An 18665-nucleotide genomic window follows, 5' to 3' on the forward strand; every position below is an offset into this window, starting at 1 on the left:
ACCTAAATATTTCTATTATCCCTCCTCATAGCTTCCTTTCTTCTAGGGAGTACACGTTTAGGTCCTTAAGTCGCACCTCATATTTCTTTCAGTGCAGATCTCCCATTATTCTTTAGACCATCTCCAGCCTCTTTATAGTTTAACTGGGAAATGGCCTCCAAACTTGAGCACAGTATCCCAAATGAGGCCTCATAAATGACCTGCACAGAGGCATTATTATTTCCTTTCTGCAGATTATGCCTCTCTCAAACTCAATCACATTAAGGGGCCAAAATCCAAAACACAAGATAAGTCACCTAGGCCAGACCCTGCCCATCCCCGCTTCCATAATAGTACTAATTGTAACACTATTTTTTCCATTCATTTTTCATATATACACACAGTATAATCTGATTAACAACACATAATGGTTAACTACAAAATTAAACCACACAAAGCACTGTATGCTTCTCAACATTCATTCCTACCAGAACACAATTAATCTCCATGCAAATACGGGACCAAAAACTAAAAGTACTAATATATACAAACAAACCCTAAGATTCAAGACTCTGCATGTGGTACAACCCCAAAGAAAATTAAACAAATACTTTTCTTCCTGAACAGTGCAAAATATAGACAGCAGATGTAAATTCTCAAAATTGACACAATTCAGTCACTAAATTGAAAATAAAATCATTCCCCCTACCTTTCTTATCTCCCTCCTTCCATGCTGTGCCTCAATTAGGTGCCTCCCTCTGGCGGGCATCTTACTTTCTGGACTGCTCCCGCCTGGCCATTTTATGCTTCCCATGGTGCGATGCGCGTTTCATTGCCGCCCCCAGTGTTATCTTCTGGCTGGCTCCCTCCCTCTTCCTCACTGCCGCAGTGTCAACAAAGCCGTGTGTGGCGGCTCGAAGCCTTCCCTCTGATGTTGCGACATCATAGAAAAGGCTTCCAGTTCAGGCGCAGGACGCACATAGGAGCAGCCATCCACAGCTTTGTACACTGCGGCAGTGAAAAGGAGAGAGCTGGTCAGAAGATAACATCAGGGGTAGCAATAAAAATGCTGCGTTGATCACACCGCAGGCCGCATAAAACAGCCAGGTGGGCCGGATTCAGCTCACAGGCCTTGAGTTTGACACCTGTGCTCTAGTCCACTGTTCTTCAACCGCCGGTCCGCAGACTGGTGCCGGTCCGCAGAAAATTCCTGCAGGTCAGCATAGGACCGGCGAGATCAACATCTTCAATTTCCTGCCGGTCCGTGCAAGACCGGCAAGATCAATGAGCTGTAGTCATGGGGATCCTCCGACAGTGTGCTTTCTCTCCTCCCAGCGGCTCTCCTTACTTATCAGCACAGCGATTCAGGAAGGCAGCCTTGGGGCTTTTGCTGAGTCGCAGCCGCCTCTGATGATGCAACTTCCGCTTTCCTCAGAGGCGGTGCGACCCAACAAAGGTACCTGAGGCTGCCTTCCCGAATCGCTGCGCTGGCAAGTAAGGAAAGTTGCTGGGATGGGAAGCTGTTAGAGGCTGGGAAGCTGCTGGGCAAGGTAAAAAAAAAGGGACAGCTGCTATTGGACCTGGAGAGGGAGAAGGAGAGATGCTGCTGGGAGGGGAGGAGAGAAAGGAGTCTAGGAAGCTGCTGGGCAAGGGGGAAAAAAAGGGACAGCTGCTACTGGACCTGGAGAGGGAGAAGGAGAGATGCTCATGGGAGGGGAGGAGGGAAAGGAATCTGGGAAGCTGCTGGGCAAGGGGGGGAAAAGGGACAGCTGCTACTGGACCTGGAGAGGGAGAAGGAGAGATGCTGCTGGGAGGGGAGGAGGGAAAGGAGTCTGGGAAGCTGCTGGGCAAGGGGAAAAAGGGGACAGCTGCTACGGGACCTGAAGGGAAGGAGAAGGAGAGATACTGCTGCGATGGGAGGAAGGGAAGAGAGTTACTGCTGGACAGGAGGAGGAGGGTAGAGAGAAGGAAAAAAGGAAGGAAACAGCTGGCATGGAGATTAGAGGAGGGAAAGGGGAGAGACAGGCATGAGAAAGTAGAGAAACTGATGATGGGAAGGGGTCAGCAGAAAAATAAGCAGAGAGGGACAATGATGGTAGATCTGGTGTAGGAGAGATAAAAATGAAGAGAGCAGTTAAGCTGGAATGAATCATGTAAAAAGGAGAGAGGGGCGCAGGCTGGATGGAAAGGGGAGAGGGGCATAGAAAGAAGGGGGAGAGGACAGACAGTGGATGGAAGGGGCAGATGCTGTATTGAAGAGACAGAGAAGGCAGACGCTGGAAGGAAGAGAGTGGAAAGAAGATGAAAGCAGAAACCAGAGACGACAAAAGGTAGAAAAAAATAATTTTATTTCTATTTTGTGATTAGAATATATCAGATCTGAAATATATATCCTGCTAGAGCTGGTATTAGACATAACTAAACTAAACTAAACTAAACCTTAGGTTTGTATACCACATCATCTCTACATTCGCAAAGCTCGACACGGTTAACAGGAGTTAGAGTAGAAAGGAACTCCAGAGGAGGGAAGGATGAAGAGGAAATTTAGAGGACTAGAATAATCAGAGAGGGAGGAAGAATTACATTTTTGAGAATAACCAGGTTTTCAGATGTTTACGGAACAGTTGGAGGGAGCTCAGATTCCTAAGAGGGGAGGTAGAGTTGTTCCAGAGCTCAGTGATTCTAAAAGGGAGGGAGGAACCTAGTTTTCCTACAAGGGAGACGCCTTTTATAGAGGGAAAGGAGAGTTTCAGTTTTTGGGTGGATCTGGTGAAATTGGGGTTAGAGGAATTCCAAGAAAGAGGAATAAAGGGGGGGGAGGATGCGGTGTAGGATCTTGAAAGTAAGGCAGGCACATTTGAAGTGAACTCTGGAGATTATCGGAAGCCAGTGGAGCTTGGACAAAAGCGGTGAGATGTAGTCAAATTTGCTTTTTGCGAAGATAAGCTTAGCAGTGGCATTCTGAATCCGCTGGAGTCTTTGAAGGTTTTTCTTTGTTAGGCTTAGGTAGATAGAGTTGCAATAGTCCAGTCTGGAAAGGATGGTGGATTGGACAAGGACGGCAAAGTGTTTTTGATGGAAACAGGTTCTCACTTTCCTCAGCATGTGAAGGCTGAAGAAACATTTTTTTATTAGGGAGTTGAGGTGATCATTGAAGGAAAGTGTAGAGTCAATGATGACTCCCAGAATTTTACTTGAGTATTCAAGATGCAGAGTGGGGCCCGAGGACAGAGGGATGGAGGTGGGCAGTTGGTCCAATTTTGGGCTGAGCCAGAGAAGTTTTGTCTTGGATTCGTTCAGTTTCATCTGCACAGTGTGAGCCGAGGATTAAATGTTCGATATACATGAGGATATGTTCGCAGAGAGGTTGGTGACTGCAAACTGGGGATTGCAAAGCCCAGGCAGTGCTTCTTTAGCTTCCAGCTGGCTTAGGGCACTCTCTGACCAGGGGGCAGTTGCATTCCCCTAACACTTTTCCTGTCATGTGTGACTACAGTATTCTGTTAGCATGATATTTCTGTGTAGCATTCTGTAATAATTTGACTTGTTCAGTTTTCTTGATAGTAGAGGGGATATATGTGAAGGGGAGGGGAGGCAGAGGTTTTGTTGATCCTTGCTCTGTATTATTTGTATTTATAAAATGACAATTGTACAGAATATTGTTTCTTTTTATACTTTAATAAAATACATTCAATATAAAATCATAACTGAGGCTTGTGTGGATGAGATCAGATGATTTGCGGGGACCTAGCTCGTGAGGATGGGGCGGAAACGGGGTTTTAAAATTTTAGTCCTAGTAGTTTGCCGGTCCACAAAATAATTATTTTATTTCTACCGGTCCACGGGTGTATAAAGGTTGAAAAAAACTGCTCTAGTCTATACAATGTCATATCCCTGTGGCTTTGGTCACTGCCTTATCACACACCATCATCCTATGGCATCTCTTCTAACCTAAGCACATCAGCCTCTTCTCACTATTGTACATAAGTCCTTTGGATCTGTGTACACCAAATGCATCATTGTACAATTCGGCCCTAATTCTCTAAAGTGCATCCCGATTTTAGGCGTCCTACAGCTGTCTAATCAGCCAATCGGGATGCACGTTTTTTTTAAAAAAATGCTCCCCAGGCAAGCCTGAAGGCACCTCCGGGAGCCTAGGGAGATCCGCAAGATGCCTAAGCTCGTCTAAGGGCCTTAGGCTGAACCTAGGCGGCCCTACGCGTCTCCCTAGTAGAGGAGAAGCTTAAAATGTAGGCCAGCAAAATGCTGGCCTACATTGTAAGTAGACGCGGCCGCTATACTTATCGCGGCAAGGGATCTCTCTGCCGCTATAAGTATAGCGGGCCGCGGCCCCCTGACCAGGAGGGTGCCCAAACCCTCTGCCCGAAGACGCACCCCCCTCGACACTACCGACCGCCCCCCCCTGACACTACCGACCGCCCCCCTGACATTACCGATCCCCCCCCCCGACAATATCGATAGCTGGCAGGAGGGTGCCCAATCCCTCCTGCCCGAAGATGCACCCCCCCCCCGGCGCTAACCCACCCCAAACCTCCACTCCACCAAACCTGTTCTTAGATGGGTCTTGCACGTCTTGAGCCGGCAGGCACGCCTCATCGAAATGAAGCGGGCCCGCCCTTTCCCGGCCCATCCCGCCGAAGCCTAAGGCCTGATTGGCCCAGGCTCTAGAAGCCTGGACCAATCAGGCCTTAGGCATAGCGGGTCCGCCCATCCCCACTTAATCTAAGGCCTGATTGGTCCAGGCTTCTAGAGCCTGGGCCAATCAGGCCTTAGGCTTCGGCGGGATGGGCCCGCTTCATTTCGACGAGGCGTGCCTGCTGGCTCAAGATGTGCAAGACCCTTGTAAGAACAGGTTTGGTGGAGTGGAGGTTTGGGGGGGTTAGCGCCAGGGGGGGTGCGTCTTCGGGCAGGAGGGATTGGGCACCCTCCTGCCAGCTATTGATATTGTCGGGGGGGAGGGGGGGATCGGTAATGTCGGGGGGGCGGTCGGTAGTGTCGGGGGGGGGTGCATCTCCAGGCAGAGAGTTTGGGCACCCTCCTGGTCAGGGGGCCGCGGCCCGCTATACTTATAGCGGCAGAGAGATCCCTTGCCGCGATAAGTGTAGCGGGCTGTTTCTAATCTAACCCGTTTCTCTAACCCGCGTCTGTAACATGGACGCCGATTACAGAATCGGGGTTTAGTTTAGGCCGATTCTGAATAGGACGCCTCTCCCGGGCGTCCTATTCAAAATCAGGGCCTAGGTGTCTTGCGGGCCTCGCCTTCAATATAGGCGGCCTGCCTGGGGAGCATTTTTTTTAAAAAACGTACATCCCGATTGGCTGATTAGACAGCTGTAGGACGCCTACAGCTGCCTAAAATCGGGACGCACTTTTAGAGAATCAGGCCCTTCCTCTCCATCTGTATGAAAAACTGTGCTTCAATATAAAAAGCAATTATGTTATGTCATCAATTTCTATATGGTACGATGCCTAAAATTTTTAAGAGTATGATGCTTCATTATCAACCTCAAAGATCCCTGCGTTCCGAAAGTGCCGCATTGCTGAAAACAAATGCTAACCCTAAATATGTGGAAATAAATGCCATGACTTTCAGATGTGCAAGAGTCAAGCTATGGAATAGTCTTGTTGGCAAGATTCAAAAATGTGGAGAGAGGAATTCATTTAGGAAAATGTTGAAGACTCAGCTATTTATTGATGCATTTCTCTGAGCAATTTATTTTATGTAAGACTGAACTTGTCTGTTTTTATTTTTTATTTTATATAGACTTTTAATATATTTTATGTATGTAACTCCATGAAAACCGTTTTGGAAAAAAACGATATAGAAATTTTAAAAATAAATAAATAAACAAATAAATGCCATGGCCCTGACTGAAAATTGCCTACATTAATTTTCATATGAAGTCAAATTTTACTGCTAACCATTCTAAGCAAAAATAAATGTATCCACACGCTGTTTAATTTATTGAATATGAATCTAATTTATAAATGAATTATTTCCTTTAGGTGAATTCAAAAACACAAACAGACAAGAGAGCAGCACATCTAACTAAATTAATGATACAGGAGGCATTGTAGGTCCAAAATTCTGGTTAGTGAGTGTCACATGCAAGTTAAAAGGAATCCCTCCTGTCCATGACCCCTCACATATTTCCCTAAAGACAGAAGCACACTTTGAAATACAAAGTACCCCTCCACAATTAAGAATATGATTCTAAACATGGATCTATAATTTAAAAAGCCTCTCTCACATAATTCTGAAACTGCAGAACTCAATATATTCTTCATGTCATCTATCTTAGAGAAGTCTCTCATCTGACAAGAGTGTCATATGGCATTAGGCAAAATATAGATGATAAAGGAGACAAGATCGCAAAAGCCTAGAGAAATCATGCTGCTTCCACACAAACCTCATAAGCAGACAAATGCTCAGAGCCCTGATCTGTCATTATTCTATATCAGAGAGACATTACATAAAAACTGATCACTGGATGAGTTCTAAGACGTACAAACACATGCTTATATCCTTTAAAAGAGGCCAAATGCTCCCATGAAAGCCCTCGGTTGTTATGGCAAGTCTGTCTGTCCATCCATCCATATCAGCCCTGGATTAAACATTAAGTAAAATAAGCACAGCATGAGTACATCAAGGGGAGGCACCACAGAGTTTTCTCTTCTAGCTATCGTGCCTTTAACTCTTTCACTGCCATCCATCATACCCATTATCCAGGTTGAATTTCAGTGTTTTCCTAATTATAAATACATGATTGCTTTTATTTCATACAATAACAATATTTCTCAGCACTTATTGACTCTTGGGGCTCCTTTTACTAAGGTGCGCTAGCATTTTTAGCGCGCGCTAAAGAGTAGCACGCGCTAACCACTGCTAAATGTAAAATACTAACGCAAGCTCTATGGAGGCATTAGCGTGCGCGGCATTGTAAGCGCACGCTAAAACCGCTAGCGCACCTTAGTAAAAGGAGCCCTTAATGTCTTGTCAGTTCAGCAATGGAAGGGCCAAGGGGCACTAGTTGGCCTTAATCCAACCCTGATCCATATACATAGGGCTCCTTTTACTAAGCTGCGTTAGGGCTTTAATGCGCGGAATAGCGCGAGCTGCATTGCTGCACGCGCTAGATCTTAACGCCAGCATTGAGCTGGCATTAGTTCTAGCTGCGTAGTGCGCAGTCATTTTCTGCATGCGCTAAAAACGCTAGCGCACCTTAGTAAAAGGAGCCCTTAGTTTTGCTCCCATGTGTTCATCCTCTTACCCTCTTCCATTGACTTTCATCACAATACAAAAAACAAAACAAGGAAATCCAACAAAATCTGCAGTGAGGTAGAAACAGCACAAAAGAAAACAAAGAAAAACTGCAGACAAGCGTACAAGATGCAGGCTATGTTTATTATATCAATTATAAAATGCGGTCAATGTTACCACCTTTTGACAAACCAAGGAACCCGACACGGTCCGTGTTTCGGCTAACACGCCTTCATCAGGGGTCCCAGGTTGGCAAGGTATCAAAATAAACCACAAACAAAAATAAACATGAGCCTGTGCAAATCGAAGGTAATCATTGACCAAGGGTCTCTGTATAAACTTGCTCCAAAGCTTATACAGAGACCCTTGGTAAGCGATGTGTCAGGCAAATCAATCATTTGGTCTATAAGGCACATGGCTATAGGATATCGTTGGTCCCATGTTTTAGTAAATTTATGTAAAGCACTGGATCTTTCTGCAGCGACACACTCATATTTGGAAGTTAAACAGTATTCCACTAGGTTATATATTCCACAACTGATGTGTCTTTCTAATTTTGCAATATAATTTTAATTGCCAAATTGAGCTATTCTTAGTAATTTTGAGTGATTCTCTGGTAGTAGCTGCAGAAGACCAAAATGAATCAATACTATAATATTTAATGTAAGTGATTCCTTTATTTCCAGCAAAGAACTGATAGTATCCCATACATGAAGCCAATATTCATGTATATCAGTGGTCTCAAACGCACGACCCAGGGATCCTATTCAACTGCAACAATTTCTTGTTGCGCATGAGCAGAAATAGTATTATTCTTTTTGTATAGTTTCATCTCTAAGATTTTGAGGAGGAATGAATCCCTATAATAGTAAGGATTGAATAAGGTTCGCGAAGGCGAGCTGAGAATCTTTCCTTTATCTTTTCTTTTACTTTTTCTTGTTATATAAGTACCCTGCCCCCGTTTTGTGGGCTTAAAAATAATTTATGCATGATGAAATTATGTATTTTCCTGTTATTAATGGATAATGTATTATTCAAATTATAAGAAAAAACAAACAAGAACATGCGCTGTGATATTCCAAAAAGCTAGGAAAATTAACTTCTCCATATGACTTATTAGCTTTTAGTTTTTTGATAGCGATACGTGGTGGCTTATTGTTCCAAAGAAAAAAGTCGTGAGAATATTTTCTAGCCTAAAATAAACTGTTAAAATTAAAATGCAGCAGCTGGAGAGTATAATTGATTGTAGGCATTATCATCATTTTGATGGTATCTAGCCTTCCCCACGACAATCGCAATGGAGACAACTTTTTGTCAAATCTTGCGTTGATTTAATCAGAGCTTCTTCATTCAATTCTAAAGTTTGTTCAATGCTTGAGCCAAATAATATACCAAGATACTTCAATTTGGAGGTTACCATATTAAACTTATATCCCAAAACCTCAGTGGTAATTTCCGGACAATTAAGAGGCATAACTTCCGTCTTGTCATGATTTAGTTTATATCCAGTTAAGTCAGAGTATTTTTCAATGACTTCAAGTATATGAGGTATGGAGTCCACCGTAGAATGCAATAAAACATCATCAGCATAGGCTGAGTACTTAGCTATACGATTACCAAACTGAATATCTATAATATTTTGGTGTTGTTGAAATGCTATTAATAAAGGCTCTAAAGCAATATTAAATAGTAACGGCGACAGAGGACATTACATTACATTAGTGATTTCTATTCCGCCATTACCTTGCGGTTCAAGGGGGATTACAGAAAAATTGGTCATGAAGTTACAAGATTTATTAGGCGGATTACATAAGAATTGTCGAGAAATTAAGGTAATACATATTGGGTAATTTGAAAATTTTAGATTTGATAGGAGTAGACAGTGTGGTAGGTGGAGCTTGGGAAGGAACTGGTCGTGTTAAATAGGTTTTATATATTTTTTGAAGAGTAGTTTTTGTTTCTTTTTTGAAGGTTTTGTAGTCCATGGTCGAAGACAGCAGGTGGGTGATTTGTCTGTCTAGTTTTGCTGCTCTGGTGGCCATTAGGTTATCATATAGTTTTCTTCGTTTGACATTTTTGGTTGGTGTGTGTGTGAATAGTGAGTGGGTTCTTCTGTGTCTGGTTGAGGTGGCTTGAATTAGTCGGTTGTTCCAGTAGGTTGGGCTGTCTCCGTTAATAGCTTTGAATAGTAAGCAATAGAATTTGAAGTGTACTCTTGCTTGTATTGGGAGCCAGTGTGAGTCGTGGTATGCCTCTAGATGGGTTAAAGGCAGTTGATAACAAATTATTTATAAATAACCTGGTGGTTGGCTTGGTATAAAGAACTTTGATCATGTTAATCGCATTTTGTGAAAAACCAAACCATTTCAATGTTCCAAATAAAAAAGGCCACTCGACTCTATCAAAGGCTTTTTCCGCATCCAAAGAAATAGCCATATATTGATTATTAGATTCTGATATATTTTGCAAGATTTCAATAAACAACCTAGTGTTATCACTGGATACTTGAACATTCATGAGCCCATTTTGACTAATAGAGATAATAGTAGGCAAGATTTTTTGAAGTTGATTAGCTAAAATCTTTGAATAGATTTTGGCATCTACATTAATCATTGGCAGTGGTCGATAATTTTGCACTAGGGTAGCAAAATGGTTAACTTCTTAAGTACATCGGAAAACAGCAATGCCACCTTGACTTGGATTCTTCCACTGTAGCTTGTCAATGCTAACACTTGAACCTTCTGTGAATTAAGAGTTTTCTTTCTCTAATATTTTTTGAAGAAATGTTAATAGGTCTACCTCTGAGATTCCAAATAGAAAACAGCTCTAGTTCTCCTCTCTTATGCTTTAATATAGGTCAAGGATGTTGACCTTTTTCCCTCTAGCTCTTTCATGAACTAGTTCATAAGCAGTAATTTGTTTCCATGTGCATGTCATTCTATTGATGTTTTTATACCTCATGGTTTTTACTTTGTTAATTTCTTTTATATGTCCGCTTAGTGTCCCCTGAGGAAGGCATTTTTCAAACACCAAAACTAGGATCCTTGTTGGGACCACATGTTTGAATAAAGACTGATTTATTTGGCTGATAGGATGCCTTCCTTGCCTCTTTTGCTATACTGCTTTCATTATCCTTTGTAATTGGTCTGTTTATCAGGAGAAAGAAGGCAACACAGCAGCTACTGTGTAGGCAATGTATCAATCCCCTTGATCCTTGCCTCTTTCCAGCAGATTTGTGGCCATGTGACTGCACTGTGGGATTCCCACCCCCATACCTGCTTAAAGCATGACAAAGCATGTCCTATTACGAATTAAGAACTAATTAAAAGATAGAAAACAGAAAGTAGCGTTAAATGGTCAGTATTCTCAATGGTTCATAGACATAATCGCGGAAGACAAAGGTGCGCGCCGACAACTGAGCACAAGACGGAGGCGCGCGCCGAAGAAAATTACAGTTTTTAGGGGCTCCGACGGGGGGTTTTGTTGGGGAGTCCCCGCACTTTACTTAATACAGATTGCGGCGGCGTTGTGGGGGGTTTGGGGGGTTGTAAACCCCCACATTTTACTGGAAACTTAACTTTTTCCCGAAACACAGGAAAAAAGTGAAGTTTTCAGTAAAATGTGGGGGGTTACAACCCCCCAAACCCCCCCACAACGTCCCCACAACGCGGCGCGATCTGTATTAAGTAAAGTGGGGGGGTTCCCCCCTCCATGCTCCCCCGTTGGAGCCACTAAAAACAGTAATTTTCTTCGGCGTGCGCCTCTGCGCTGCGCTCAATTGTCTGCGTGCGCCTTTGTCCCGGCGCGCTTTTGACCTGACACCATTCTCAATGAAGGAGGATAGATAGTGGGGTTCCCCAGGGGTCTGTGCTGAGACCACTGCTTTTTAACATATTTATCAATGATATAGAGATGAAAATAACTAGTGAGGTAATTTAATTTGTGGATAACACAAAGTTGTTTCAAAGTTGTCAAATCCCAAGAGGATTTTGAAAAGTTGTAAGAGGACCTTACGAGAGTGGGCAGCAAAATGGCAGATGACATTTAATGTGAGCAAGTGCAAAGTGATGCATGTGGGAAAGAGGATCCCAAACTATAGCTACCTGATGCAAGGTTCCACATTAGGAGTCACCGCCCAGGAAAAGGATCTAGGTGTCATTGTTGATACTTTAGAACAGTGGTTCCCAAACCCTGTCCTGGGGGACCCCCAGCCAGTCGGGTTTTCAAGATATCCCTAATGAATATGCATGAGAGAGATTTGCACATAATGGAAGCAACAGGTATGCAAATCTCTCTCATGCATATTCATTAGGGATATCTTGAAAACCCGACTGGCTGGGGGTCTCCCAGGACAGGTTTTGGGAACCACTGCTTTAGAATAAGGTGCAATACAGTATATTTACAGACAATTTCAGTAAGGAAATCATCTTGGACTCATAACTAGGGGAACAGCACCTGATAAATTCCCTGAAATTCACCCACTGCTGCCTTATTGGAAGAATTAAGCCAAAGTATGAATGCATCTTATTTATTAGAAGAATAAACAAATCTTAGAAATATAGCAGGCAGTATACTAATATACTAATGATTATAAAAAGAGACTAGGTTCCTACCTTGCTAATATCTTTTCACTAATAGTAGATAGGTGTGTCATTCTGGACAAGTGGGTAACTTTCCCATGTAGCAGCACACAATTGGCAAATATGTATAAACAATTACAACCAGTAAATATCACTAACTACACCAACACAATATGTATTTTGTTATAATGCTAAAATTACCTGAGAAGATTATGAAACAGTAACAAATTATAGGGCTTAAGTTAATTACTAAAGTCCTGAAAATAACCTTATCTTTGCAAACCAAAGAATTACTATCTAACCCCTAAAACTGTAGAGAATATCTCTTCTCACCTTGTGTCAGCTGAGGTCAGCAACAGATGTTGTAGAGATGATCCTTTTTTGGTTACAAGTTTCAGCGAGCCCCGCAGTTCAGGGAGGTAAGATCCAGAATCCCAGCACTGCTTCAGTGGAAGGTATTTCAGACAGATAAAAGCCACCCAGCATTCAGTTGCCAATTCTTTGTGGGAAAGGTCGTAGTTCCCAGACAAAGTTCATTAGTGTCCAAACACAGAACAGTCTCTCCCCATCAGCCAATGGGATTGCATGACAATCGGGAAGATTTTTTCTCTTATTTGCTTCGTTTCTTCTCTAAATGCACAGGAGAATTCTCCAAGTTCAGACCCAAACTCCTCCAAGTCCAAACTTGACTGAGTCCAGTTTGCACGGTTTCTCTCTCTCGCCGTGCACAGGTGACACACAGGGACTCATTCAGGACCTGTCCAAAATGGAATTGTCAGACACACAGAATAGTGAATAGACTTCTTGTAGATGAATCCACTGGTCAGACAGCATGTCTCACCAAGATAATTAGAGCACAAGACACAATTCATAACAGCTTGCAAAGCTCTCTCCTACACATACAGCAAGAGGGGCCCAGTGTTGGTAGATGACCATGGCTGTGAACACACACATCTTGTAAACCAGCCATAATGTTTCTGGAGATAAAAGATAGTTCATAGACTGAATTAGGCCTCAAGCCTCCAAAAGTTAAAGCAGGGATACCCCTGCAATACACTGAAACCCTCCGCTCGAATGTTAGGAATTATCAGGAACCAAAAATGAAAATGCTATAATGCCTTTATATCACTCTATGGTGCAACCACAACATGAATTCTATGTGCAATTCTGGTCACTGCATCTCAAAAAAGATATAGTGGAATTAGAAAAGGTACAGAGAAGTGCAACAAAAATGATAAAGTGAATGGGATAACTTCCCTATTAGGAAAGGCTAAAGTGCCTAGGGATCTTCAGCCTTGAGAAGAAACAGCCCGGGGAGATATGATAGAGGTCTATAAAATATTAAATAGATTGGAGTGAGTAGATGCGAGTTTACTCTTTACAAAAATATTAGTACTAGGGGGCAGGCAATGAAGTTACTAAGTAGCAAATTTAAAACAAACAGGAGAAAATATTTCTTCACTCAACGTGTAATTAAACTCTGGAATTCATCATCAGAGAATGTGGTGAAAGCAGTTAGCTTAGCAGGATTTAAAAAAGGTTTGGCTAATTTTCTAAAAGAAAAGTACATAAGCCATTATTAAGATGGACTTGAGAAAATCCACTGCTTATTTCTAGAATAAACAACAACAAAAATTTGTTTTACTCTTTTGAGATCTTGCCAGGTACTTGTGACCTGGATTGGCCACTGCTGGAAAACAGGATACTGGGCTTGATGGACTTTTGGTCTGTCCCAGTATGGCAGAGTCTCTGTTCTCTTGGCATTAGAATTTATTTTTGCATAAGTAGTCTACTTTCACATTATCTATATATGCTATTGACAAGCTGCACAAGTTTTGTTCCATCACATCTCCTGGGCCAAAAGGCGACTCCTGGTACCACCCTTTTTGATGACATAGGCCATTAACACAGCAATGTTCAAGAGTATTCAAACCTTCAGAAAAAGTAGAAAATATTGTACAGTTAACAAATCTTTGTTCCTCTAAGGGCAACCAACCCTTAATAACTTGCCTTTGACAATGTGCACACCATCCCTTAAGGGTCTCACCTGCAACTGTCTGCCTTTGAGGAAACTCTCCTCGCTAATCCACTATGACGGGCAAATTTTTGCCTTTCTGTAGAGGGGTAACCTTATATCTTGGGGTATTCTGATGGCCACCTTGTAAACAACATGCTCTGAAGTAGCCTTGTATGTGCCCTTGTCCATGGAACTCAGTCTTGTAATGTTGCCACACAACCCAGTACACCTGTAAGTAGTTCCAGATTTGCAGCATTCGCAAATCTAATTTAATGTCCTGTAGTTTCTGTACTCTGTGCTCGTCAAAGAGTACTCTCTGGTACACCAAATGTTTGAAACAGTACATTTGGTACTCTAGGGATTCCAGTGCCTGTATTGCTCCAACTATGCTCTTATAAGCCAGTCTTCTAGACAAGTGTGCACCAAACCAAAGAAAGAAAAACAAATTTTTAAAAAGCCAAAGAAATGTAAAGCATCCCTAGAACCATGGAAATACTACAACACCAAGATTATTCTTGTCAAAATATCCGCCCCAATACACCAACCTCAACTATTTTCTTTTAAAAGAAATCTTGATTATAGCTACTTTGTGAAAGAAGTGAGGTCCTTGTATTTTTAACTGAATCTGTTGCCAAAACAATCTCATTTACATGCACTGCCTGTCAAACAGTGAATTTACATTTAGATTTTGTTGGTTTTACACTGTGCTTTCTGTTCTTCGCTTTGTCCCATTGTTGTATTAAGATTGGCAAGAGCCCTAGATCTTTGTTTAACTTAGCTCTTTTTTTCCCCTTACTTCACCATTACATTTGCATTGTAAAATTTGCATAAGCTTTCCAGCCTGATTCAAAACAACATCCTAATTCAAAATGAGTATTTGAAAACTCTCTCAGGATACTCAAGTTTCAGTGTAGTTCTGACACTGTCCCAGGGAGGAAGCCCATAAAACTGAGCAGCCCAGGGGTGGGTCCCAATGTGGTTGATTGGGTTTGAAACTGGTTGAGTGATAGGCAAAGGCAAAAGAGAACAGCAGTGCTAAGAGAAATTATCAGCAGGGGCTCCTCTGGGAACAGATCTGTTCAATATTTGCATAAATATTGCAGAGATTAGTAGAAAAGAGTTTTCTATTTGTATATCATACAAAGAGCTGCAACAGGATGGACATTACAAGTGGAATGAAAACAACAACAAAAAAACTAATTTACAATCAAGTGCTTGGTAGGGAATGTAGAAGTCAAAAGAGCCATGCACAATCAATCAGAGTTAAGGTACTGCTGTGCACCAAGCAAGAGAAATCTCGGGGTTATCATTTCTGATCTACTCAAAGGTAGTGAAAAAAGAGCAGTGATCAGAGACCCAGGAATACTACAGTACATAAGAAGAAATAGTAGAAAAAAAGCATACGATAACACCATTGTGGAAATTATTACTGAGATCTCATTTAGGGGAGAGTGAGACACAGTGGTTAAAAGCTATAGCCTCATCACCCTGAGGTTGTGAGTTCAAACCCAAGCTGCTCCTTATGACTCTGGGCAAAGTCACTTAATCCCTCCCCCTCATTGCCCCAGGTACATTAGACAGATTGTGAGCCCCCCAGGACAGACAGGGAAAAATGTTTGAGTATCTGAATAAATTCATATAAACTGTTCTGAGCTCCTCTGGGAGAATGGTCTAAAAAAAATTGAATAAATAAATAAAAAGGTATTCTATCCCTAACATACTGTACAAACAGAGGTGTCCACAGTCAAAGCAATTTAATTGGCCAAGAATGACTCCTATATGGTTAAACTACTTGTTCAGGACTGCTGAAAATGACCACTTAACACTTAAAGCAAATCCATCTATTCTGTGGTGAAGTTGGCATTTGGTCACTTAAGTGCCAATATTCAGCACTTAAACAGCCAAAATTGAAACAAACAGGATCACATAAAAGTCAGTCCTATCTTTATGCATAAGAACATAAGAATAGCCATACTGGGTCAGACCAATGGTCCATCTAGCTCAGTGTTCTTAATCCACTGGTCCGCGGACCAGTGACGGTCCACAAAAATTTCCTGCTGGTCCATGAAGGATTCGGGTCCCCTCCACAAACTGCAAACTGCACACTGGGCAGGAAGAGATGCTCCGGTGCTGGCAACAGCTGACTTGCAACTTCCTGTTGCCATCGCATATGCCGGGCCTCCTGCCTTTGCCAAGTATGCCTCCTGCCTTTGTCTTGTCTCTGGACCCCCAGACCAGCAGCGGCAGCTCTGTGTGCTTTAAACTTCGCCACACATCTGCCGCTAGCAGTAGTTTAGTCACGGTTTCATGAGGCAGCCTCGGGGCCTTTGCTATGCCAGCCCGATTTGATGATGCCAGGTAGACCGGCTTAGCAAAGGCCCCGATGCTGCCTGATGAAACCACATCTAAACTACTGCTAGTGGCAGCTGTGTGGCGAAGTTAAAAGCACACAGAGCTGCCACTAGGCTAGAGAGAGGAAAAATTTGCTGGAGAGGGAAGGGGGAGATGGGGTACTGCTGGACAGGGGAGGAGGGAAAGGGAATATAGTTATTATAGGATAAGGGGAGGAGGGAAGGGAGATGGGGTACTGCTGGACAAGGGAGGAGGGAAAGGGAAGGGAAGAGAGTTACTGTTGGATAAGTGGGGAGGAGGGAAGGGAGAAGGGGGTACTGTTGGACAGAGGAGGAGGAAAAAAGGAAGGAAACAGCTGACAGGGAGATTAGAGGAGGGGAAAGGGTCAGGGTGGAATGGGGAGATCAGATGAGGGAAAGGGGAGAGACAGAGGAATGAGAAAGTGGAGAGAGATTGTTGCTGAGAAGGGGTTCAGCAGAGAAATAAGGAAAGAGGGACAAAGATGCTAGATCTAGTGTAGGAGAGATAAAAATGAAGAGAGCCGTGAAGCTGGAATAAATCATATCAAAAGGAAAGAGGGTGTGCAGGTAGGATGGAAAGGGGAGAGGGGCATAGAAAGAAGGCAGATACCATATGGAAGGGAGAGAGGGCAGATAGTGGATGGAAGGGGAAGATGCTGAAACAAGATATATTTTTATCTGGTATTCTTCAACTTCCTTGGACAGACTATTCTCTTATTGTATTCAGCCTAACTAATTCTATTCCTCCCTGCAGCTCCTCAAACACCCAGACAAGTTTTAGGGACTTCACTAAACTAAATCAAGGGTCCATTGTAGATTCTTTTGATCTCAATATAACAAAGTTTCAAACATTATCAATAGATACACAGATAGAAACATGGATAAATGTATCTCAAAAACTCTTAGATGATCTAGCCCCTATTCAACATCAAAATTCTTCCTCTACAATATTGAAAAAAAGAGCCCTGGTTCACATCAGAACTTATTCTACTGAGACACCAAGTTTGTGCTCTTGAAAGACACTGGCACCGTCATTGCACCCCCAGTTTACTTCGCCATTACCTATAAAAAGCCACTTTTTTTAAAACACAAATCCAGGGGGAAAAAAAAAACTTATAACAAAAAAAATTACTGCAGCCCAAAACACTTCAGCCTTGTATGCTATAGTGAAATCACTTACCATGAAAGGTAACAGCAACTTATCCCTTTCATCTACCATTCTTTCAGCGCATGATTTGGCAAACTATTGAGGGGTATAGATAGGAGTAGAGGTAGGTTATAGGGATAGGATTAGAGACAGTACAGAATTAGTCAGTGACACTATTCAGGCAATTAGGCTTGATGGGCCGCCGCGAGAGCGGACAGCTGAGCGAGATGGACCTCTGGTCTGACTCGGCGGAGGCAACTTCTTATGTTCTTATACGTAACACCATAATTTCTACAAATCCAGTGTCTCCACCCACATCGTCAGACAATTTCCATTCCATTTCTTTCAGCACATTTTCTAACTTTAACACACCATCTTTGATGGAAATAGAAAAAACAATGCACTCCATCAATAGCTCAGGAATCCTAGGACACTCTTTACCATCTTTCCTAATTAAAAGATATTTCTCTATCTTTGGCCCTTTCATTCAATCCATGATTGGCAACAGCCTCTCTTCAGGTACCATGCCCACTCACTGGAAATTAGCAAAAATAAGACCTATCCCCAAACTTACTTCTGGAAATATTGATGATTGTAACAACTACCACCCTTTAGCCAATATTCCCTATCTCACCAAATTAACAGAAAAGATTGTCTTTAATCAATTAACACCATTCCTCGAGCAAACAAATGCAATGCATCCCAATCAAACTGGTTTTAGACCACATTACTCAAACAGAGCTATCCCTTCTGGGCTTAGTCACAACGATCAGAAACTATTTGGTTCAAAGAAAATCAGTTCTCCTGATTTCATTTGATTTAAAGGCAGCGTTCGATACAATTGATCATACACTCCTCTTAAACCGTCTTGAAACACTAGGAATTTCTGGAATCACTCTTATATGGTTCATCTTTTACTTTTCTGACAGACAATATCAAGTTCACTTTCAAAACTCATCCTCAAAGCCATATTCTTAAGATTCAGTAGTCCCACAGGATCCTTTCTTTCGCCCATGCTATTTAACTTGTTTCTAGCACCGTTGTTAACCGTCACCCAATCTGTAGGATTCACAGTTTATGCCTACGTGGATGACATCCAACTAATCCATCCAGTCCAGAGTCATAATCATGTGGAAATCATGGATATTAATCAAAAATCTTCGCTCTCTTAATATTTCAAAAACCAAATGTATGCCTCTTTTACAAGTTTCTCTTTATATTCTGACACCTTTTGCAAGTATCTTACTTTGTTCTTATGGACTCTGTCTCATGGCTTTCCTAGTCCTTG

The 18665-nt window shown here is 42.3% G+C and overlaps 1 protein-coding gene across 8 annotated transcripts in view; it reads right to left on the bottom strand.

Moving 5' to 3' along the window:
- The window catches only part of TCF12 (transcription factor 12), an 807409-nt gene that overhangs the window by 596162 nt on the left and 192582 nt on the right, over positions 1-18665 (bottom strand). Inside the window, exon 1 of one of the 8 annotated variants that reach the window (XM_033920045.1) lies at positions 12175-12193. The exons of the other annotated variants lie outside the window; for them this stretch is intronic. The gene's annotated coding sequence lies outside the window, so the exon portion shown is untranslated. Of the gene's footprint in view, positions 1-12174; positions 12194-18665 lie in introns of those variants that run through there. 8 annotated transcript variants of the gene reach the window in all.

The sequence above is a fragment of the Geotrypetes seraphini genome, chromosome 14 (genome assembly GCF_902459505.1).
Source record: "Geotrypetes seraphini chromosome 14, aGeoSer1.1, whole genome shotgun sequence".
Classification (NCBI taxonomy): domain Eukaryota; kingdom Metazoa; phylum Chordata; class Amphibia; order Gymnophiona; family Dermophiidae; genus Geotrypetes; species Geotrypetes seraphini.